The sequence below is a fragment of the Schistocerca piceifrons genome, chromosome 4, assembly GCF_021461385.2.
Source record: "Schistocerca piceifrons isolate TAMUIC-IGC-003096 chromosome 4, iqSchPice1.1, whole genome shotgun sequence".
Classification (NCBI taxonomy): Eukaryota; Metazoa; Arthropoda; class Insecta; order Orthoptera; family Acrididae; genus Schistocerca; species Schistocerca piceifrons.
The window spans coordinates 712,001,733-712,027,880 of record NC_060141.1 but is presented as its reverse complement, the minus strand read 5'-3'; the positions used below and the strand labels follow the sequence as shown (position 1 = coordinate 712,027,880).

At 42.4% G+C, this 26,148-nt stretch overlaps 1 protein-coding gene across 1 annotated transcript in view; it reads left to right on the top strand.

Moving 5' to 3' along the window:
• LOC124796126 overlaps positions 1-26,148 on the top strand; it is a 400,265-nt gene that overhangs the window by 279,640 nt on the left and 94,477 nt on the right. The gene's annotated exons all lie outside the window — the stretch shown is intronic.

The following is a 26,148-nucleotide window of genomic DNA, read 5'->3' as shown; positions in this document are numbered from 1 at the left end:
GTATATCGGAGGGATGATCACCTCAATGCTCAAGGCGATTTTGCCTGATTGGCAGACCGAATCTGGACTGTATGGCCTTCGAACAGAAACTTTTTGATCACACTTTGTGAAATCTTTCCAGATAACATTTGCCACTACGTTTGCATCGCAGCATTATTGGTCATGTCATTGTATGTTCGAATCTGACGAAACATATGTTTACAAGTGTGTGGTTTACTGCTTCCAATGGGTTCTTCCACAGGGAAAGTCAAGGAATCCTTAAAAATTGAGAATAAGTTCGTGGATCCTTTACTTTTCCTCGCCGGTGATACGTTAATTTTTCACGGATGCCAAAGGCGCGCATATACGTATATATTCATTCTTATGGCGCTGGGGTTGCTTATTAAAAGACACAGTAAGGAGCAAGCTCTACGGCAGAGTGTTGTACGATACTTCCTAGACAAAACTATGATGGCTTAATGTCTATGTAAGAGAATAGTCGATAACTTTCAAAGTACGTTACCGGCGTGTTTCAACGATTATAGTTTCTGCCATTAAATGGAATGGAATACACAGACGTACTATACTCTGGCTCAAATTTAAGTAAGAAATCTCTGTTCAACAATCATGCTTGATATTGCCATTACGTTAGATGCACCTTATTGAATGCAATTAGTATGATCTAGGTATCTAACCGCAGTAGAACAACACCAGTAAATCACCCACCTAATTCAAAACTATCGTAACTTTACAAATGAGGTACCGCGTAAAAAAAAAAAAAAAAAAAAAAAAAAAAAAGTCTACGCTCCACGAAGGAATTATCCGAATGGGATGGAAATTAGTAGATGTGATGTACATGTACAGAGAAACAAATAGTTACATCTTTAGAAAAATTGGAGGATTTATTCAAGAGAAAGCTCTTCAGAAACTGAACAACTCAATAACACGTTGGTCCACATCTGGCCCTTATGAAAGCAGTTATTCGGCTCGCTATCATAGCGTTGTTGGATATCGTGCGAAATTGTGTCCAGTTGACGCGTTAGATCGTCAAAACCTTGAGCTGGTTGGAGGACTACGCCCATAATGCTCCAAATGTTGTCAATTGGGAAGAGATCCTGCCACCTTGCTGGCCAAAGTAGGGTTTGGTAAGCACGAAGACAAACAGTAGAAAATGTCGCCGTGTGTGAGGGGCATTATCTTGCTGAAATGTAAGACCAGGATGGACATGCTGCCAACAGACATTCTCCATTCTCCGATGCATATCTACCAGCATTTGTCCTGCGGCACCCGAGAAAAGAACAACAGCACGTTGGTCCTGTTTGGATGCATTTTGTAATGACGTCGCCGTAGTTCACGTTTCCACATTTACCACAGTCACGTTGAGTAGGCACGATCGTAATCCCTTGCCTGCATGTCGGTGGTTATATACCCGCATCGGAGTCGCGCTACATTGCATTTACGCTGAAGCAACGTCCCGAAACAGAAATTTTTTGATCGCCCCTTATGCTTGAGCACTCAGCTGGTGGTGACGTATCTGCACTTTATTTACAACTGAGAATGTAGCCTTTGTTCCCATTTTAAGTTTAACATTACAGTAACCTGTCTGATCGAACATTGCCCTGTTTTCGAGTAGACAATAAAGGGTCAGATTACTGGTAACATCTTGTATACAAATATAACGGTTTTCCTGTAGGTGGGGTCAAAAATGGTTCAAATGGCTCTGAGCACTATGGGACTCAACTGCTGTGGTCATAAGTCCCCTAGAACTTAGAACTACTTAAACCTAACTAACCTAAAGACATCACACACATCCATGCCCGAGGCAGGATTCGAACCTGCGACCGTAGCGGTCGCGCGGTTCCAGACTGTAGCGCCCAGAACGGCTCGGCCACTCCGGCCGGCCCTGAAGGTGGGACAGGAGTTGACCTTCTACGTAGCTTTTCATTGACGAGTTATTCGAGTAGGTTGTAAGTAGGTTGTTTAGGTTTTTATATTGGTAACGCCACGTAGCGCTCTGTATGAAAATCGCTGACTCTGCAATGTGCAGTCTGTGGCTGGCTTGCATTGTTGCAATTTGCTATTGTAGTGTTGGGCAGTTGGCTGTTAACAGCGCGTAGCGTTGCGCAGTTGAAGGTGAGCCGCCAGCAGTGGTGGATGTGGGAAGTGAGATGGCGGAGTTTTGAGAGCGGATGATCTGGACCTGTGTTCATCAGAGAGAGTAAATTTGTAAGACTGAATGTCATGAACTGATATATATATTATGACTTTTGAACACTATTAAGGTAAATACATTGTTTGTTCTCTACCACAATCTTTTATTTGCTAACTATGCCTATCATTAGTTAGTGCCTTCAGTAGTTAGAATCTTTTATTTAGCTGGCAGTATTGGCGCTCGCTGTATTGCAGTACTTCGAGTAACGAAGATTTTTGTGAGGTAAGTGATTCATGAAAGGTATAGGTTATTGTTAGTCAGGGCCATTCTTTTGTAGTAATTATTGAAAGTCAGATTGCGTTGCGCTAAAAATATTGTGTGTCAGTTTAGTGATGATCAGAATAAGTAAAGAGAGAAATGTCTGAGTACGTTCAGTTTTGCTCAGCTGTTTGAAAATCAAATAACGTAAGAGCACAGTAATTCATAAATTTTTCTAGGGGGACGTTTCAAGGTAAGCTAACAGTAATGGTGAACACAGTATAAACAATTCGTACGCTTCATCTGTTTTATGCGGATATTGCAGGAACGGAATATAAAACGAAATTCTAATCTCCTTTCCATAAATTAAATGTGGAAGGTAAGGAAACAACGGTATAGCATAAATGAAAGGGGAAATAACAGTCTTGTCGTAGTGAAATCTACACTAAAAAGCGGGGAAGCACTGTATTTTCTTTTTGCTACTCTCTATACACTTTTGACTACATATGTACCTGACGCAAGCACCTGTGATCAGCTATCCGGACTTACAGTGCGAACCATGCAGCACCGCTCGCTACTAATTTTTATCTGTTTAGAACTGCCTTAGGCGTTGTTTACGTAGGTAAATCATGAACATAAATGTGTTAATAATCTCCTGAAATCCTGAATTTCCATGGCAAGTGTCATATTTCTTTTCTTTGAAGCAGACGCTTTGTTACTCAGTGAAGATTCTTCAGCACTTGCCCTTTTCTATCTCTTGAAAACGCTCAAAATTCTTAATTTTGTTTATTATGTTTTCTCTGTTGTGTATATTTTCTTCAGAAACATTGATTTCTTTCAGGACTAAGTTTCATTGACCTTGGATTTCGGCTCTTTATGTTGTTGAAGTATTGGGCTATTTGTTTAACGAATCTACCTCCCACCGTCCTTTTTACATACCCAAAGAAATTATTACTTTTTTCGGAATTGTATTTGAAAGATTTTGTTGCTCCTTGGAGTATCTTTCCGATTTTCGTCTGTTTTCAGCCTCATCTTTATTATCCCTATTTTTCCTACTTTGTATCAATCAATGCATTCTGTTGCTTCAATTCTTATAACAGCAGCATAATACCTGACTTTTGTGTTTTATTGAAGATGTCCTCGCAGAGTTGATAAGCAGTCTCTGTCTTCTGGCCTTTGATATAGTTTATTTATTTGTTAAATCGCTTTATTTGAATAATTTCTCCAATATAATTTTTGAAATTTTTTTGTCCCTTTGGAAGTCTGTTTCTAGTGATTTTGGAGCATCCAAGATGTCAGTCACGCTATTCTCTTTGGATGCATATATATTTTAGGCCAATTTTCTCAGCAAATTTTCCGAGCTGATTTATCTAAGTCACGGCTGAATGTATGTCTTTGCGAGAGATCACTAGGACGTCTGTGAAAGGAACACAGCTGATTTTGACTCCTTTATTTTTTGGTCCTAGTTTTACATGGTAATTGATTCTAGCTTCTTGTAGTGCCTTTTTCCGTTACCAGACTTTTTTTTTTTTTTTTTCGAAGACAGGCATTGAGATTTGCAGTGAAAACCCGTCCAGATTCACTCTGATCCGATGCCAGTAAGAACCGTTGTATGTATATTTTTCGCTGAAACAAGGTGTGCCATCATGCTGTCTTACATATTCATATATGGCACGTCGCTGGCCTATTGTTCCGTGACAGACTTGGCATTATAATCTACATGTGCCTTTGTTTAAGGTCCGTAAGACATGTATTTCCCAATACTTAGGCTTGAGCGTGAGCCTTGGACAGAAAAATGTGGATTTTCAGTTCTGCACTAAGCGTTAAAACACCAAATTATGAAACTTCTAGCGTAATTTTATATATTCGCTTCGACCTATTTTACGTCAACTACATTGGCCGGCCGAAGTGGCCGTGCGGCTAAAGGCGCTGCAGTCTGGAACCGCAAGACCGCTACGGTCGCAGGTTCGAATCCTGCCTCGGGCATGGATGTTTGTGATGTCCTTAGGTTAGTTAGGTTTAACTAGTTCTAAGTTCTAGGGGACTAATAACCTCAGCAGTTGAGTCCCATAGTGCTCAGAGCCATTTGAACCATTTGAACGTCAACTACAAGGGTTAAAACAGTTGTACCTTCTCTTGCCTAGCTTCAGTTAACCCTATGTTTATCACTAGCCTTACTGTGAATACTGACTGAACTACAGGATCTCTTTGTTCACCTGTCAAGTTCATATTGTCATTTAGAATTTGTTCCTTCCAGAATCCAAGTACCACTGTACCTCGCAGTAATGTGCCTCTTAAACGTTAGAGAGGGTTTTATGCCCCAGAAAAGTTTTAATGAATACTTCCTAATGTTTTATTTCATTTGTTTGTATTAGATGATACTATCACGGTGTTTTCATTGCTAGAAGATTGCCAGCCTGTCTTGACGTTGCATAAGCGTTAATCTATTATTTAAATCGAGTTTATATATTTTTAATGAATTTATTCGACCGAGACTTGTGAAGTTTATGAGAAATGGCTTTGAGAATTGATACTGGAGGAAACGGATCTTCAAACCACTCAGTTAACTTTTGGGCTAATGCATGCAGTTACGCGTGGGACCATTTTAAGACTGTTTCTGTGAATGTACATTGGAAAATGACAAAACCCGTTCGCAACAAAAAATCGAACGAATTCACTAGTTTTATGCGCGATACTTACTAACTCAGCGAACCTTGTGTTTCTACATACTGTGCGATGTTTACGTCTCCAGAGACATGAACTGAATGCTCTACCGACCACGTATTCTACCGGACCTCACCGTAACCATCCTCCAAAGATAACGCTCCCACTGCATGGCACTGTCACCTTTCAGATCTTAGTGCACTGTTGATCAGAGTTGGCAAGCTTAGGGAGAGAGCAAACAATCAAACTACACTTTGTTGTAATCTATGTTTGTGACTGTGTCATCGTGTGATGAAAGGACGTATGTATGTGTGGGAGGGGGGGAGGGGGAGGATGATGAAAGCAGATGAAATACACTTCGTACAATTTGACTGTTGACGTAAACTTTGAAGAGAAAGTACACGGAAACACATAAACTAATTTATTTCCAACATTTCTCCTTTTTTCAGTTTCATGACAAAAACGAAATATTTGCAGTTTGGAATAACAACTATTGCGTTCTATCACCAGTCACAGTGATCTAAATGTCAATATTTTGATGCTTTTCCTCGATATATCATATTCACTCTTCATTATTTTTCTTCCTTACATGAATTTCAGGAACTGTGAAACTTGTATCGAATTTATACACAAGATGTGGAGCAAGAAGGGACGAAAAATTAGCCTCACAGATGAGTAAATCTGCCTCACGCCATGGTCGAAACAATCCAGAATATAATTAAGGAGATGAAGTATGTCACAACCAAGGGAAGGTCATGTAATATCTGACACGTAAGCTTCCTCGAAATTATGATATTCTCCGAAAGTCCTATTGGAACATTATTCACTTTGAACAACACTTAAATACGTTACTTAATAAAAGTATAAAATGTTTCCCATAAATTTATATGTTCGTTGATGTTTTAATATTTTTTGTTAGTTTACGTTTTTCAGTTGTATTGATCACGAAATTGAAATGTGTAAAAAAAAGTCATTTTGCTGGTAAAGAAGTTTTAATTGGATTGCATGTTATTATAAAATTGAACCTGGACAATCACCTAGTTTGTCAGAGAATCAGACAACTTGTTTCTTGCCGTTCGCTTCAAACTCAGTTATTCACATGTCCTCAGGTTTAGGTCTTCATCTCTTTTCGCGACGTCCTAATAAAAGTCTTTGCCGGTTCTCGTTTTAGTTGTTCCACATTGTAGTTCACCAGGTTAAAGAAATCGTCTTTACTCAGTGACACAGGCTGACCAGCTAAATTTTTGCCATGGACGCAGGGTTCTCTTTCCTGTATATCACTGAATGCTCACGGGAAAAACGTACAGTTTTCATGGCCACCTTTTTGTTTTTCCGTAAAGCATGTAAGTCTATCACCTAATGTAGTTCTTGTAAATGAATATTTCTCACTCGCTTCTCTGACAGTCATTTCAAGAAATCTTACTTTTTCTACGGTTTCCTTCATGTTATTTTGGTCTCGTTTGTGATCTGAATTGTCCACCTTCGTCTGTTAAAAAACGCCGTCAAAAGTTAAATTTTTGTGCTATTTGTTTTGTCCGGTACAACCAGAAATTGCTCTCTCCGGTACAACACAAATGTATTGCTGTACTTTTTTAACGCTCGCACCATTATTACTTGGGCTAGACATTATCACTACCACCAATATAGACAATACATTCAGTTGCATCTAAATATGCAATAAAAATGTAATACTACTTACTTCCAAACAAAACACGGTACACCGTAGCTAAATCTGTGCATTGGAAAACTCACTAAACGAACAGATACAATAACTTGTTGACGCCCGGAAACGCATAGTTGTTTTGATTAAAAAACGAGGCACACACTTTTTCTTCCTTAGTTCTCACTGCAGCAGCACTACGGGTGCTATCACTAACGCTAGAGTATACAGACAGCTCTTGTACGATACAACCCGCTGTCGCCTACGTGCACATTTCATTTTAATTGAACGGGAATGGACCATTAAGGCTGAGAGCGAGTCGGAATGAACAGGGTCCAAATCATTGTCTAGCAACCCTCGCCCCTCTCCCCATCCACATTTAGGTTTTCCGCGTTTTCCTATATCACTTTAGGTGAACGCCAATCTGATTTCTTCGAAAAGGCTTGCCAATCTAAGATTTTGCCCTTTCTCTAACATCATTATCGTCGAGAGGTACTTCAATTCTAATATCGTTTCCCTGCCTTTTTCGGCACCCCATACAGATTTGAATTATGTTTGAGTTTGTTGTCCGATGACCTTCGTTGATGACGAACCCCTTAATGGTAAGCAGAGTTCAGAAATTTATAATATATATGAGTGAGAAACAAGTATTTCCTAAACTGCAGTATTGCAAGTTCACTTTATGCAGCTGCGTTTTAGACTTTTTTTTTTCTTGGTGTAAACAGAAACATTTGCTCGACTCAGAGAATGTGAACTTTCACACGGTTAATTCCGAAAGCGGGTACAACAAAAGGAAAGCTATAATTTAGTGTTGAGATCATTACAGAGTAACTCAGCGGGGTAAGGAAAAATGGCAGTGGTCTTGTTGGAGGAACCATCCCGACCTGCACATGATGTGATTTATGGAAACTGCGGCCAGTCTAAATCAGATTGGCCTAACATAGAGTTGAACCTCGCTCCTCTAAAAACTGGCTTTGTCTCTCAACCACTGCAGAGAGGATAGCGGAAGATGCAGTGCAAATTAGCGTTGGAAGGGAATATATCACATCTTCAGCCGTCAGAGCTAGTAATTGCAGCTGCAGTTAGGGATGTGGTACGCAGATAAAATCAGAGGAGAAATCCGTACCCAGTGTGCACGTGATGCTATTCAGCATACCGCTGTCAAGCGCGTTATGGTAAGATGCTGACACAGACCAGCTGTGGGCATGTTATGTGCGCTGCTGGGAGTGAAAGTAACTAACTGCTCCCACATTTTCATTTTATGCAGGCGGCGTATCAGGGCCTTCTGTATCTCTTCTTCTTATTCCAACCTGGCCATCTGACTACTAAGCTGACATAATGCATTTTCATCTATTCTCCACTTTCTCCATCCTTTTCCGGTAGCCCTTCATTCTGCCACTTTTATCTCTTGTTACTCATCCACTAATCGTTTTAATTTTCATACAGCTAGAAATACAGAATGCTTTGTGTAAAGTCACTTATTCAAGGTTTCTATTATACCACGTCTTCTGCTATATCTCTGTGATATCTTTCCCTGTTTCTTAGATCTATTTTATGTCTTGTAAACACGACTGAAATTCGCTTAATGAATGCACCGTTGTCCAACCTCAGCACATAGCCAGAATCCTACCATAACATTTTTCTTACAGTACCAATCAATTTCTTTACAATTTTTGGTTCGCAGAAAAGTTTTAACACTTTTGTACTGAAACCTAATTTTCCTGTTCTCACTGAACCAAAGATTTATCGTAAGATCTTTCTTTTCTATTTCTAATGATATGTTGAGAATATATAATTAGCTGACTTAAGACGCGCTAACAGTGTATGATTACGGTATTACAAAGTCTGATTTAGGAGGTTATTGAAGAATTCTAGTCAATATAGATTTATTTAATCACTTCGTATGCCACTTTTGTCTCTCCATTCCGTTTTATTGCCTTCTTTACCTAATCGCTATTCCTATAATTTCGCCGTAGAGTTTACACTTATGAATAATATCTTTTTTTTCATATTCTGTTAGTAACGATTTTTGAGAGGCTTCTATATTGCTGAAGAATTGGATTTTTTTTTTTCGGAACGTATTTGTAGTCTAACTTTTCTCAGACATGTTTTGTAGTTTTTTTTTATTTTACTAGTTGTCATTATACTGTCGTGAAACATAGCATCACATAAGATCAAACAATTTGTGTGTACACCGCTTTGAATTTTTACCACAGTCCGATCTCGTGATACGACATGTTTTATGAAATTTCTCTACAGATATTCTTAGTATATCGTCCAGAACACACTTAAAGAGGGTCAGGAATAACACGTCCCCTTATCTGGATAAGCGCCAAATTCTTCAGCGTTGTGTTTACACCAGTTTCTTGAATTTCATTTAAGAAAGGAAGGAAGATTTGGTTTAACGTCCCGTCGACATCGATGTCATTAGGGACGGAGCACAAGCTCGGATTGTGAGGATGCGGAAGACAACTGGCCGTGCCCTTTTAAAGGGACCATCCTGTGATTTGCGTGGAGTGATTTTGGGAAATCACGGAAAAGCTAAATCTGGATGGCCGGACGAGGGTTTGAATTGTCATCCTCCCAAATGCGAGACCCGTGTGTTAATCATTGCGCCACCTCACTCGGTTTTCATTTAAGAACGAGTTTCGTGTGGTGTGCTGTTATGCTCTGTTCCTGTATGTTTCCCATGATTAATGTACTATGAAGAGGTACAGAAAATTTGTTCTGACATTGAAATGAAGCGTTTCCGCACCCGTGTGTATATAACATATCGTCTTCTTCTACGTGTCTTGGAAATTTGGTCACACCTTTCTTTACACGGTCTCTAGGCAACCTTTCTTCCCATAATGCACCCCCGAATGAAACGGAAAGAGATCGTAATATGAGGTAAAATAAAAAGTACCCTCTGTACAAAATTTATATTGATGTGTTGGTAAATGTGCCAACACCTTGTAGATAGAGGAGGCCGAAATGGAAGCTATCTAACGCAGACGGGCGTGAATTCTGGAACAGGATAAGTATTGAATGCTAATAAGAAAAGTATGCAGCTCCTCGAATACTTAACTTTTATTTATCCTTGTTGTGAATACAGCATTCCGGATGAGACATTTCATACTATAACTATCAAACTATCACTTGCTATGTAAGGCTAATGGCGCCTTGCTAGGTCGTAGCCATGGACTTAGCTGAAGGCTATTCTAACTGTCTCTCGGCAAATGAGAGAAAGGCTTCGTAAGTGTAGTCGCTAGCAAAGTCGTCGTACAACTGGGGGCGAGTGCTATCCCGTATCTCGAGACCTGCCTTGTGGTGGCGCTCGGTCTGCGATCACACAGTGGCGACACGCGAGTCCGACATGTACTAAATGGACCGCGGCCGATTTAAGCTACCACCTAGCAAGTGTGGTGTCTGGCGGTGACACCACATATATAGTGTTTCGTAAATGTATACATACTGTTTTCATTTATACGTGATGCGTCGTCATACTACAACAAGTTGTGTCATGTTCTGCAGACTGAAACTTTAAAATAAGTCACAGCGGCACCTGCTACACAGAGTATTACAGAAGGAATTATCAGTATTCACGGATATGACAGAGACGATGAATCGAAGCAAAAGTGTCTAATGAACGTGGGCTCTAAAATGCGTACCTTGAGAATATTTCTTCATTGTAGATACTGTGAAACAAATCTCTTACATCGCAAGTTTTTTGCTTTCAACATTTTGAGTGGTGGTAGTCTGGACCAAAACAATGATAAAATGTCCAGTAAACACGGGCTATAAAGTGCATATCTTCTGGCAATGAGCAACTGTACATCTTCGTTACTGTGAAACACTTCTCTTCTACTGAGCAAACGCTCAGAGCTCTTGTGGTAAACATTTCAGTGTCTGTGTTTACTAGACTGTTTTCCCATGAATTATCAATCTTGCCATATCCCTAAAGATTGATCATTCGTCCTTGGACACCCTATGTAATGCAATAACAATTTGACATACTTTCACAGCTGTCCATACATCACATTAAATACTAGAAACGTAGATTTCCCGAGTTCCTGTAGCGGTTGGGTACGGGACTGGTTATTGAGAGTACTGAATTTCGAGTATTTGTCTGAGCATCCTGGGAACATGTTCTTCGCCTTTTTAAAGCAAGAAATATTTCTGTTGAGGCTGTAACTTGACGCATTACTTTTATTTGCTATTGGCCAGGCTCAACCTTATGGTCAATATCAAGCACATGCATGTAAGTAGTCGTACAGCTTGTAGATCACATACAAAGTCAAAAATGAAGTATTGGAAAAAATGCCAAGGCACGTTGCAGCCAGTGTTGTCGAACCTGTTTATTACGCAGTTACGATTAATGTTTGGCCTAAATAGCCTCAGATTCCACACATCAGTATTATCTTTTCGAGAGAACACAGGCAGTGTCTTTTCTTGTAGTCGTCCAAAATGTCATGTAAAGAGAAAAGCGTTAAATGTCTTATGTCCACCGAAAATTATTTGAAACAGCCTTTCTTGCCCTTCCGCTTTCCTACCAGGAAACCGAACGCTCTAGTCGAATCTCCGGCAACCATTCAGAATTTACTAAAGGGTCTGTTCAGGTAAAAGAAGTGGCTGGGCAGAGGGAAGCGGAAGGGTCTGGAGTAGTATCTGCGGCAGACTACGGTGAAAAGCGATGTTCCGTTAATCAAGAGAACGCTCTCTCCAGGATGACATTGTTAACTGAAGGGCCGCGACGGATCGGAAATCTTGTTAGTAACACGGCACCTCGGGGCATGTCCGGCTCGGGGGACAATGGGCGGAGAAACTGCGAGGAACAGCAGTGGACGAAAATCCCGGGCTAGGCAAATTTCAGATTCGGCGGTAATGTCTGGAAACACAGTTTCTGACGTCAGAGTTTTGTGAAGACTGATACCATTGAGTATGTTGTCTTTTGACGCTGTCTTGCGCCATGAAACAAGCAACCCTGCAAAAATACGATTTTCTCCTGATGTACATATCCAGCTACACCTATACCTGGGTATGTAGCGAGGACGCCGCGCGGGATAGCCGCGCGCACTAGGACGCCTTGGTTCGAATGGCTCTGAGCACTATGGGACTTAACTTCCGAGGTCATCAGTCCCCTAGAACTTAGAACTACTTAAACCTCAGTAACCTAAGGACATCACACACATCCATGCCCGAGGCAGGAGTCGAACCTGCGACCGTAGCGGTCACGCGGTTCCAGCTTGTAGCGCCTAGAACCGCTCGGCCACATCGGCCGGCTAGGACGCCTTGTCACGGTCCGTGCGGCTCCCCCCGCCGGAGGTTCGAGTCCTCCCTCGGGCATGGGTGTGTGTGTTGTCCATAGCGTAAGTTAGTTTAAGTTAGGTTAAGTAGTGTGTAGGCTTAAGGACCGATGACGCGATCAGTTTGATCCCTTAAGACCTTACTACAAATTTCCAATGTAGCGAGGACAACGTAATACAATATTCCTCATTCCCCCCATTCCCAGTTCCATTCTCGAATGGCGCTCTGGAAGAATGATTGTTGGAAAACCTCCTCATTGGCCATATTTTCTCGACTTCTTCCGTTGTGGTCATACCATGAAAAGTGTGTGGGAGGAAGTAATATGTTGCGTGAGGCGTATCGCAACGTGGTCAGGTGATTGGGTTTCACTTGTGCCATACGTCTGAACGCGAGATTTCAAAACTCTTAAACATCCATAGGTCCACTGTTTCCGATGTGGTAGTGAAGTGGAAACGTGAAGGGACACGTATAGCACAAAAGCGTACAGGCCGACCTCGTCTGTTGAGTGACAGAGACCGCCGACAGTTGAAGAGGATCGTAATCCTGACCCGTTTCCTTTTCACTACTAACCCCTGAATCGATTTTCATCAATTTTGTTATGGACATTGCTTGAAAGCTCAGGAGGAAAACAGGCTACTTCAGAAAGTGTGTAGTACGCGATATTTATGATCTTAAGAATAATACGTGAATTAAGGAAAAATATTTTCTCTTTGAAAAAGCTAAGTATTCTTTGACTTTTGAATTTTATCATATTTGTGAAAATGCTTTTATTGATTGACATGTTCTACCTAATACAATCCAGCATAATGAATACAATGTTTATACAACCCTCAACGTGTTTAATCCATGCTCCCATAATATAATACATGTGAAAGTAAGTCCGTTACATTTTACCGACTAAACCGCTGAATCAGTTTCGACGTAATTTGGTATGGGAATGGCCTGATTCCAGAGGAAGGATGTAGTCTACTTTATAAAGTAAAAAAAGGAAAGTCGACACTTAAAAGTGTGGAGTAGGGGATGAACACATTGTTTTATATTAGTGAACTAAAACCACTTTAAAAATTATGAAATTTCTTGCACAAGGAACACACCGTATAAGATACAGCTGCTTTAATAGTACAGTGCGTAGATGCGTGCACTTGTCCATGTCCGTCTGCAAGCACCACTCGGCAGTATAGCTGTATGCGTGCCACGTCATCATGAGCTGAATTATTTGGAGGGCGAGAAGGTCTTGGGAGTGGGGCGGGGGGGGGGGGGGGGGGAGGAGGAGCAGCTTCTACGCATCATGCTAGGCTTACCTGACTTACCTGAACAGGCAGACACATGAGGGCAGCTGACGTTATTGCACATACAATAGTTCACTTACTCACCAACACTCATCATAACAAAGCTGCTGATAAGCGAGCGTAGCCACAAGTAACAGCTAGTTTTATCTGTAGCAGCTGTCTACGTTTACTGGTAATTTACTTATAAGCGAGCGTAGCCACAAGTAACAGCTAATTTTATCTGTAGCAGCTGTCTACGTTTACTGGTAATTTACTTACACTGCGACTTTCTGTCTTTGCAGGTAACTGCACAGGAAGAGGACAAATCTGAAATGCTGTTCTGCACCACAACACTTTCTGAAGGTCAGCTGCAGCCTGCCCAAATATGAGTGCAGACTGCGGCCCTTTCGTCCACCGTCTCAGTCAGGCTCTTCCGCTAAGTGGAAGCAACGTTCCATTGTAGACTAGTATGGAGAGAGACGGGAGCAAAATTGTCATAAATCAATTTTCCCAGCATTTCATTGTCGTCGAACAAATGCACACAACCAAAGGCCTGTATCAAACCTGTCAATCTGTTGCAGGTGTGTGAGAACAGTAATGGGACTAATATTTTTATCTACCAATTTGTTTTAGTTTTTTCTTTTTTTCAAAAAACAATATTGTCCCCTTCAATGTAGTGCCCTTCGCAGCTGTACACCGCCACAGTCGTTGTCCACAGTCTTGGTAGCAGTGCTGAAAGGCTTCAACTGGTAGGGCCTTTAACATGTCGGTCACATTCTTTTTTAAATGTTCTCCAGAGCGCCAAAATCACGTTTTTTAAAGGCACTTTCCAATTTCAGGAAAAGAAAGAAGTTGCAGGTACTCAGATCAGGTGAATAGGTGGGCTGTGGAACAACAGGAATGCCTTTTGAGGTCCAAAATTCTGTGATGGATGTGACAGTGTGACGTGGCAAGTTGTAATAATGCAGCATCCAATTGCCTGCAAAGTCCAGTCTCACCAGTTTCACTCTTTTCCTGAGCCTTTCAAGGACAGTGTTTGTAAAGCACTTGGTTGACCTGGAGGAACAAATTCTATATTCACAATACTCCTACTGTCAAATCTTTGATTTGCTCATTCAAGCTATTTTCAGTTGAGATGATGTCCTAGTGTGCAACTCCTGGTTTCCTGCTTTGTCTCAGGATTGCAGTAAAAAATCCAGGATTCATGACCTGAGGTCACATGACTGATGCATTCGTGGTCATTGGCAGTTCGCTCAAGAAGGTCAACGCACACGTTTCTTCCATTTGTGAAGTTTTTCGGTACCATTTTGGCATAAACCTTTTGCATGTGCTAAACTATGGTCAAAATTCGATGTACAGTGAAACTGTTTAATTATATGAATGCGAGGTCTCTGTTCTTTCGGATACACTACTGGCCATTAAAACTGCTACACCACGAAGATGGCGTCCTACAGAAGCGAAATTTAACCGACAGGAAGAAGATGCTGCGATATACAAATGATTAGCTTTTCAGAGCATTCACACAAGGTTGGTGCCGGTGGTGACACCTACAACGTGCTGACATGAGGAAAGTTTACAACCGATTTCTCATACACAAACAGCAGTTGACCGGTGTTGCCTGGTGAAACGTTGTTGTGATGCCTCGTGTAAGGAGGAGAAATGCCTACCATCACGTTTCCGACTGTGATAAAGGTCGGATTGGAGGCTATCGCGATTGCGGTTTATCGTATCGCTACACTGCTGCTATCGTTGGTCGAGATCCAATGACTGTTAGCAGAATATGGAATCGGTGGGTTCAGGACGGTAATACGGAACGCCGTGCTGGATCCCAACGGCCTCGTATCACTAGCAGTCGAGATGACAGGCATCTTATCCGCATGGCTGTAACGGATCGTGCAGCCACATCTCGATCCCTGAGTCAACAGATGGGGACGTTTGCAAGACAACAATCATCTGCACGAACAGTTCGACGACGTTTGCAGCAGCATGGACTATCAGCTCGGAGACCATGGCTGCGGTTATCCTTGACGCTGTATCACAGACACGAGTGCCTGCGATGGTGTACTCAACGACCAACCTGGGTGTACGAATGGCAAAACGTCATTTTTTCGGATGAATCCAGGTTCTGTTTACAACATCATGATGGTCGCATCCGTGTTTGGTGACATCGCGGTGAACGCACGTTGGAAGTGTGTATTCGTTATCGCCATACTGGCGTATCACGCAGCGTGATGGTATGGGGTGCCATTGGTTGGTTACCCGTCTCGGTCACCTCTTGTTCGCATTGACGGCACTTTGAACGGTGGACGTCACATTTCAGATGTGTTACGACCCGTGGCTCTACCCTTCATTCGATCCCTGCGAAACCCTACATTTCAGCAGGATAATGCACGACCGAATGTTGCAGGTCCTTTACGGGCCTTTCTGGATACAGAAAATGTTCGACTGCTGCCCTGGCCAGCACATTCTCCAGATCTCTCACCAATTGAAAACGTCTGGACAATGGTGGCCGATCAACTGGCTCTTCACAATACGCCAGTCACTACTCTTGATGAACTGTCGTATCGTGTGGAAACTGCATGGGGCTGTACCTGTACACGCCAAGCTCTGTTTGACTCAATGCCCAGGCGTATTAAGGCCGTTGTTACGGCCAGAGGTGGTTGTTCTGGGTACTGATTTATCAGGATCTACGCACCCAAACTGCATGAAAATGTAATCACATGTCACATCTAGTATAAAATATTTGTCCAATGAATACCTTGTTCATCATCTGCATTTCTTCTTGGTGTAGCAATTTTAATGGCCAGTAGTGTATGTCGGAAAGAGCGGACACCACAATTCATGTAATTGATTCGTCTCAGTGGACAATAAATCCACAACCTTCAGTGCTGGTCCACATTTCGTTCGACCCCCGGTAGGAATCTAAAAATTAGCGACCATGAAGGACAGTGGATAGATGGCGCTAGTTGGGAATGTGGGTCAGCTGTGGAGCATGCAGAGATAGTCAGCGCATTTGCCATAAATACTGTGTGTGGGTGGTGTAGTAGTTAAGGCAGCTGCCTAGTATGGGGGAGATCCCGGGTTCGAGTCCCAGTCTGGCACACATTTTCACTCTTCGTTGTTGATTCCGCACAATGTTCCGATTAAGCTAAAATCATCAGTTCCTTTCCTTCCTTTCTCTTTCTCCTCCCACCCCCTCCACTTTCAACAGGAAGTGTTCAAGGGTAATAGATCACCCACCATCCGTATTGCAAAACGTCACTCTGATCTCACAAGAGCATCCACACATTCGATGTTTTCGTCGGTTTTTGAAGCTGATGTTCTCCTTGAGCGAGGTTCATCCTCAACGTTTTCTCGGTCTTCCAGAAGTGATATATACAAGCGAAGAACTTGTGCTCTTAATAAAGAATATTCTCCATAGGCCTGTTTCAACTTTTGAAAGGTCACAGTCGCGGATTCCTCAAGTGTAACAGAAAATAGAATGACATAACGTTGCTCTAAATTCCGCTGTTAAATTTTTGTAAAACACAACTTCACTAATGGTGGTCTGAAAAATCACATGATGGCTTTACAATGTTGAAACTTTGACTGAGAGTGTGGAAGGGATGAACACAGCGGCCTACGCAAGTAGAAGAGCACAGTGTTGCCACATTGCTCGCAGTGTTGCCAGTCCCATTACTTTTCTGACACACCTTGTTTGCTCCATTCAGGAATGAACATGGATTCCGCAAACAACTATCTTGTGAAACCAACCATACTTACTCGTCCATGAGTCCCAGGTAGCAGTAGACCTCAGCGCCCAGGTCGATTCCACATTCCCTGGTATTTGGAAGGCAGTTGACACAGTTCCGTAATATTGTGTAGATACTTACAAAACCGTCGTTCGACCAGTACTTGAGATTTGTACCTCAGTACGGGACACTTAGCAAATAGGATTGACTGAGGAAACAGGGAACAGTCAAAGAACAGCAGAATGTTTCGCCATGAGCTCGTTTACCAAACGTGAATAATTCCTACCTGTTTTCAACTGCGCATCCTACTCGATGGTAAGACTAAAAGCAAGCACATTTGTATGGAGTAAGTCTCAATCAATTAAAATTATGAGTTGATGAGTACTGGTAATTAAATTAGTTAAGACTACAATGAATCATTTCAAATCAAATTTGCCTCTCTGATTTGAATAAATTCAAATTAAAAATTCTCAGATCAACACATAAAATATAAAATATTAAAAAATCAAATCGCCGTTGGTAATCACATGGCTTTGAAAAAGCCAGAGTGAAAGGTTGGGTGGTTTGCACTAAATAACGTTACTATCACAACTGAGAAACTAATGAACATTTGTTCATGGATTTAATTCACAAAGATAGCATTAACTAAAGTCATAATCGTAAGAAATGCTCATATTCATTACATTATCTGCTTCGTAAACGACATCTCAACACATGGGACGATATAGAGTAAGTAAGAAAGAAAGGATTCGTAAAACTACACGCTCAAGCTAATTAGTACCAACAATCCACAGATAGGTTGAAGGAATCAAAATGATGCTGCTGTACACAAAATTAATGCACAATGGGCCAGAGAGCATTCTGTTTTACCTGTCAACCGCATGGTCAGTAACTCCCATAGACATTAACCGTTTCGAAAGTATTAAAAATACGGAAACACGAAGAAATAAAAGCAAGTTGGCATACGATTTGAAATACAAGTTCAACAGTGAACCTGAACAAATAATTTTGTTGAGCTGAGGGCTGTACACGTGCTCGAAATGCATATATTGTTTTCGTATATAAACAGCAGTGGGAAAAGGAAATTTCCAAAACTGAAGTGATCGAACACAGGTTTTGAACCATCGTGTCATAAAACAAGCCCCAACGTTTTGAGTTTGCACAGTACTGAAAGTGATATTTTAATACAACTAAATTATGAAAATATTATAAGTAGCTTCATTATTATGAAATGTTGGCACAAATTAATTAACAGATAAGATTATTTAAAACTTGCATGTTAAGGGTGATTATTTGGGAAGGTAGTGTATTTCAATTCTCTATAGGTAAAATTTGCTTGGTTTCATGCATTCCTTTTCTTACCTTGCATTTGCTTATAGTTGCAAAGTGTTATTTATAAGACTGAAATACTGATTTTGCTTTTACATGGATCTTAACACTTCTTTTTTTTAAAAAAAAAATATGATTGGTCATAGCAATGTTCAAATATCCTGTGGAATTCCTTAATGATTTAAATTCTTTTCAATTTCTTAACTTCATAAATTGAATAAATTATGAATAGTATTTTGAAATTTTGTTCAAGTAAGTAATAGACCTTAAATGTTGCGTTGCAGGCTTTTAATTCCAAAAAGACTGTAAAATATAGTTTTTGCGATCTGGTTTTCAAACAGTTTCCCCTTGGATGATCCGCGCCTTCTATATATCTATAGATCCTTAATACTGACGTCTCAAAAGAACTTTGGCAGTCTGAGCCCACTTAAAAGTATGACCTTACTTCACCCCCGTTGGCCCGTATGCATGCACTGGTTCGGTTGGGAATGGCGTCATAAAGTCGTTGTATCCTCTCCTGTGGCAATGTGGCCAACAACTGCTGTAATTGCTCCTTCATATCATGGACACTGCTGAGCTGGTCGGACACATGCTCTGTTGTGCACAGATATGGGAATCTTGCTGTCTACGGAAGTTACTCAACATTACTCACAAGGGAACCTTCCCTTCGCAACCCCCATAGATTTAGTGGTAAGAGGGCTCATTGGGCAGCCCGTCAAAACTTGAACACAGACCAAGCATGAAAACAGGAAGAAGGTGTACTGTACTGACTGTGATAAAAAGCAAAGTAGAAACAGAGAACTGTCCAAGGACAAGAAGTGCAATATAGAGCAAGCAGAAACACCTCTCAAACCGTAGTTCAATGGTCACAGCCGGCACAGTAGTTCAGCGTATTCGGTCAGTGTGACAGCTGCCCTCTGTATTACAAAAACTGAGTGAACGGATCAACGATGTACTCGAACAGGTGTCACGGGACGTCCGCCACGAACAAATGTAACGAAAATAATGAGATCAGCAAAAAAAAGTACTATGACTATTGACGAACAAAATGAGACAGAGAAAAAAATGAAACCTCCCTCGTACCAATTTTTTTTTTCTTTCGTTGTATTCAAATTTTTGTGTGTGTCGTGGATAACGTCTTCCGTTTGCAATAGCGAGGTGTAAGGAAGGGATTCTGCACTACTACTCTGTTAGCAGACGAAAGAAAGTGGCTCCCGAATGGTAACCGCAAACGTTTGATGGCAAGGCAACAAGGCTACCGAATCCTCCACCGGTAAACACGTCTTGTGTGTCATGTACGGCGCTAGTGACAGTACGTGTATCATGTGAAAGAAATCTCTTACCAGCAGTCCTAATTTGTACGCCAGGTGAGTGAGTGAGATACGGCTCCTTGTCCGATTTAGGCGTTCGTATGAATGTGAATGTGAGTACCCCCAAGGAAATGATGAAAGCACAATAGTTTGTCACATAAGCTGCAACGAATGAACGCAATAGTTTCATAATAACACAGTTTCTCTGTGCTCTGTCAAAACATATGTTTTTAATGTTTTTGAAGTTGCGTTACTTTTTGATAGTTTTTACTCTCGAATTCCTTGGTTGTAACATAGTTACCACCCGTTTAACTGTTGTTTTCATTTCTGTGGGACGTCTACGTGGTATGTCGCCTGCTTTCACTATTCATCACGTTTACTTGCGACGGTAACGTATTCTTACCACATGACGCATATTCCATAACCAATGTATAGTACAGCATCTGCCAACACTACAGAAAGAGAACATGCATTTCAATGACCGGACGGACAGTTCATAATGTTGTGAAAAAAAAAGAAATATGGCGAAAGGGAGCTTTGAACACGATTCGTTCACTTTGCAGTTCAGCACCGTGGAGACTTCACGATGCCGCGACTGTTCATCTCCGTTCAATACTCCACTTGTTAAGCTTGGGCTGTTCACTGTTTCTATTTTCATTTTTTTCGGTACACTTTCTTCTGTTTTCATTCTTGATATGTGTTCAGTTTTTTGGCGGGCTATCCACTGGCACATCTTAACACCAAATCTAAGAAGGGTCCGATGTGGAGTTTCCGTTGTCAGACAGTTTATAGAGACACGTGTCATTTGTGGTCGATCGTTATCCTGTTGAAAAATGGCTCCACGATACTGCCACATGAGAGGTAACGCACGAGGACGCAGGATGTCCTTGACGTACCGTTTTGCCGTTACAGTTCCCTCAATCACTATCAGCCATAACCTGAAGAAATAGCCGATGGCTCCCACATACACCACTATGCCTCTCCCAAACACTGGAGAAATGGGACTATTTCTCCAAGTCACTGCGATACCCGCCGTCGATGGTCATCTTTGGCATCGCAGAACCGTGACTCATAGCTGAACACATCGCGACGTGATTCATCAACAGAATATGCTTCCCGATCACAGCACGACTCCAAACGTAGCTCTTTGTGCTGTGGTGTTAACGCTGCCGACCCATGGGAGAGTAATTATGTAGTCTGGCTGCCCTCTGACAATGGCGTGGAATGAAACAGAATATTTCAGAGAGTACATTGCTTTCTCCAGGGTGGCAGGCGCAGAACGTTGGCATCAATTATGCTTGCTTCGCTTCCCTGTACAATCTAACATCGCCACTGCCACATATGAATGCCCTAAAAATCTGGATATTTCGCGATCCGGCCAAATGGTGACCCATACTGAGACCAGTTTTTAAACTTTATCAGGTGCTGATAACGCTGTCACACATGATACACGGCGTATCAGAGTCCTTCACAAGATCGCTCAACATCCTCGGCTGTTCGCGCACCGTATACACTGAAGCGCCAAAGAAACTGGTATAGGCATGCGCGTTCAAACACTGAGACAAGTTAACAGGCAGAATACCGCGTTGCGGTCGGCAACGCCTACATAAGAAAAGTGCCTGGCTCAGTTGTCATATCGGTTACTGCTGCTACAATGGCAGGTTACCAAGATTTAAGTGAAACTTCCTGGCAGATTAAAACTGTGTGCCCGACCGAGACTCGAACTCGGGACCTTTGCCTTTCGCGGGCAAGTGCTCTACCAACTGAGCTACCGAAGCACGACTCACGCCCGGTACTCACAGCTTTGCTTCTGCCAGTACCTCGACTCCTACCTTCCAAACTTTACAGAAGCTCTCCTGCGAACCTTGCAGAACTAGCACTCCTGAAAGAATGGATATAGCGGAGACATGGCTTAGCCACAGCCTGGGGGATGTTTCCGAGTCTCGGTCGGGCATACAGTTTTAATCTGCCAGGAAGTTTCATATCAGCGCACACTCCGCTGCAGAGTGAAAATCTCATTCAAGATTTAAGTGAGTTTGAACGTCGTGCTATAGTCGGCGCACGAGCGATGGGACACAGGATCTCCGAGCGAGCATTTCACAAGTGCACTGTGAATATCAGGAATCCGGTAAAACATCAAATCTCCGAGATCGGTGCTGCTGGGAAAAAAATACCGCAAGAACGGGGCGAACGAAGACTGAAGACAATCGTTCAACGTGACAGAAGTTCAACCCTTGTGCAACTTGCTGCAGATTTCAGTACTGGATCATCAACAACTGCCAGCGTGCGAACTGTTCAACGAAACATCGCCGACATGAGCTTTCGGAGCAGAAGGCCCACTCGTGTAATCTTGGTGGCTGCACGACACAAAGGTTTACGGATCGCCTGGGCCCGTCGACACCGACATTGGACTGTCGATGATTGGAAACTTGTTGCCTGATCGGACGAGTTTCTTTTAAAATTGTATCGAGCAGATGGACGTGTACGGGTATGGAGACAACCTCATGAATCCATGTCCCCTGCACGTCAGCAGGCGACGATTCAAGCTAGTAGAGGTTCTGTAATGGTGTGGGACGTGTGCAATCGGAGTGATAGATACGACTCTGGCAGGTGACACGTACGTAAGGATCCTGTCTGATCACCTGCATCCATTCACGTCCATTTTGCATTCCGTCGGAGGTGGACAATTCTAGCAGGACAATGCGATATCCCACTCGTTCAGAATTGCTTCAGAATGGCTCCTGGGCCACTCTTCTGAGTTTAAAGGCTTCCGCTGACCACCAAACACTATTGAGCATATCGGAGATGCCTAGCAACGTGCTGTTCAGAAGAGATCTCCATCCACTCGTACTCTTACGGATTTATGGACAGCCCTGCGGGATTCATGGTGTCAGTTCCCTCCAGCACTACTTCAGACATCAGTCGAGTCCACGCCAAGTCGTGTTGGGCACTTCTGCATGCTCGTGGGGGTCCAACACGATATTAAACAGGTGTACCAGTTTCTTTGGATCTTCAAAATTGATTCAAATGCCTCTGAGCACTATGGGACTCAACATCTGAGGTCATCAGTCCCCTTGAACTTAGAACTACTTAAACCTAACTAACCTAAGGACATCACACACATCTATGCCCGAGGCAGGAATCGAACCTGCGACCGTAGTGGTCGCGCGGTTCCAGACTGAAGCGCCTAGAACCGCTCGGCCGAAGCGGACGGCTTTGGCTCTTGAGTGTAGGCTGCATTCACATTAGACCGTTTCTTCTGCGTGGTTCACTGATTTTGTCAGGCAGTGTATATCTCGCGATTAGACAATGGAGATAAAATTAGTTATTTGATCTCACTCGGAAGCTTATTAACAGACCTTCTTCTTGCGCACCATTCGAGACAGGAATCGGAAGAAATTATTGGGGAGTGATAACGGTACCAGAAGCACCCTCTAACACACACCGTAAGGTAACTTGCGGATTATATATGTAAATGTAGTCAGCTTCAGTTGGAAAGTAGCTACGTGGCAGTCCCTTTGGCACAATCGGCTGCATTGTAGTCTCTTGGAGAGCAAAATAGACGCAAGTCAGTATTCACAGTGCTTTTGCAATCGGCTGTATTGTAGCTTCTTGGAGAGCAAAACAGATGCTTATCGACGTTCCCGGCGCTTCACATGTTACACCAGTGGCGTGTACACCTCTCTTGCTAGGTCTTCTCGTCCCGTGATCTGGTGTAGCAGGTACCTGTCGCTCTGCCCTTGACCACGAGACTGTGTCCTTTAGGTGTCTCCGCTTTCTCCGGCTCGCGGTCGCGCACCCACCACTGCCCTGCCCGCAAACTCGATTCTGTTCGGCAGGCCAGACCTGTTTGAGCCGTCGTCTGTTTCTTTCTGTCCTGCAGGCGTGGAAGCGATGCGGCTGGGCGTCTCTAGAGCTCCGACACTTTGTCGAGCGTCTCATTCTCGGGAGAATTATCGGCCCTGCAGCGAATTTCGGACAGCACACTATACTCCGATCATCATAAGAATGAATCTCATCTAAAAATTACACTATGTATTCCTCCGATTTTTCTGGAACCTCGTTGGACTTTTTTTCACGTGGAGCGGAAGCCAAGCTGTCTCGAGTACAGTGAAGTAAGATAATGAGGATACGTTTTATCCTGCGCTTTAAGGGTGCATCGACTCAGCGGTGATATGGGGCAACAGCTTTACCGGAGCATTTAACTTGAAACAGCACTAGTGAGGCAGGTGGTCCAACTAACCTTCAATGATGTGAACAGTCCCAGTAAAGACGTAAAACGAGATGAGCAGAGAACAATATAGCTTTGAATTTACATACGGAAGGAAATTATATATGGCAAAACTCAGGCGATACGCTTGTTAGGTGACTTGATGGGAAACATAACATGCTCTCGATCTTAGCTAACATAGTATTCTAACTAAAAACAAGAGTGGTAAAAATTTCTGACTTTAACAAGGATAATTTTTCTGCATGAGCTATACGTGGCGCCAAAGCGCGCTGCTCATTTCCCATCTAGTTAAATATGGAAGCAAATGAGATATTGCAGTCAGTCGTCTACTAATCTCTGAATTCCTTCCATATCGGACCCCTAGGAATACATTTCAGTACTGCTACGTTGATAAAGAGGCGGTCAGCAACAGAATCCTAAACAAGCAAAAAGTCCACATTTCCTCCTCCTTTTTTGTGGCGTGCTGTTCTGCATTTCGCCACTGTTCGGCAGTGATGTGTCACAAAGCTTCGTGCATTAGTTTCAGTATTTTGCTAGCTTAAATGTCTTGTTATTTCTCGCCACAAATTCCTTAACTTAGCTCTAGATCAGCTCTGTTGGGTTCAGATAACAGTGGTCCGGTGACAACTGTAAAAATACGGCGTTTCTACTAAGTGCTCGACGTCGTGAAAATTACTGTTTTCCATGTTACGACGACAGTTATCACTTTGGCTGGTGAGGGACCACGCCTGTCCTACTAAACAATGGGCATATTCAAATTCAATTTTTCATTTTTTCTCCAAAAATTTTGATTGTGTAATGTTTCCTTAACTTCAGCAATCTTTAACAATCGTTTATAAAATATCGATACTTAAGAATTTATATTTTCAACGAAAACCAGAATTTTGCGTGCGATATCTAATTAGAAACTAGAAGACCTGCATTTTTCTTGAGAAATGATGGTTAAATATGAGTTAATTAACATACATTTGATGAATTTCATATTTAAATAATGTAGGTATTCAAACCGAAAAAGGCTTACAGACCACAAAGAGATTCGAACTGCCGCCCCAAAGCATGCATGATTAACGTGGTACGACGTTACCGATTACGCCACGCATATAGTTTGAATGGCATGTTTTATTTATTAAATAGCGTTTCTCGGGAAACGTCAGAGGTGATTTTCCTCTGTAAGCTTGTGAAAAATATTAAGAACAACTTGTTTCTCGCCATTAACCGTGTTCCGCGCACATGCTTCACTACGAAGCAGAAGCAGTGTCATCGAGTTATTAACAGCGAGACAGTCAGAACACTAGTAGCGTTTAAGGAGACTGTGACTGTACACAATTTTTGAATTAAAAATACGTAGGTGAAGTATGATTAAGAAAAACGTTGGTGGCTGTCAGTGCATCAGAATGTCTTGAAGTTTCATTTACAGTGACGTAGTACGTAATAAATATCTAATACATAAGTTGGACCTGCTTCCATGAGCGGAGCAACACCAGTGTACGAGAGTTACGATTTCTGACGAACCATGGCACTTGTGTGTGTTTACATCAGGTTTCTTCTTACGATGAACGAAGTATAGTAGGCTTGTTCACCACACTTTGCGAGCGCTCGGCTCAGTATATAATTGAAAACGTACTCACTGCCGGCCGGGGTGGCCGTGCGGTTCTAGGCGCTACAGTCTGGGGCCGAGCTTCCGCTACGATCGCAGGTTCGGATCCTGCCTCGGGCATGGATGTGTGTGATGTCCTTAGGTTAGTTAGGTTTAATTAGTTCTAAGTTCTAGGCGACTGATGACCTCAGAAGTTAAGTCGCATAGTGCTCAGAGCGTACTCACTAAAGGGCTTAACTTTGTCGTGTGCTACCGAGAGCTTGTATGCATTTAAACGCGCAGTCAAGAATTATTAAACTCGTCTGAAATAATTACTCGCTCCCCACCGCAGACGGCTGCTGGCACTCGCAAGACCTGCAGTGTCACTTGCTTTGTCGTAAGCGCCAAGGGCTGTATTTCTCGTGGGCGTCACACGACACTGATTGAAATACTTGTTACTTGATCGTTGTCACGTTGCGCTACTGCTCTACCACATCGTGTGTCAAGTGTACCTCGGCCTGCCAAAAAAGACTGGAACACGTATTTAATTGCTGCCGACAACAGTTGAATGAGCTGCCTAGAGGGTTCGATAATGGGTATGTTCATCCATTTCCTCGAAAACTCGAATCTGAATCTTTTTTGTGGCGTTTTAGAAACAGTGACCATTTTACGAGTGACGGTGACATCTCTGAAGGTAGTACTTT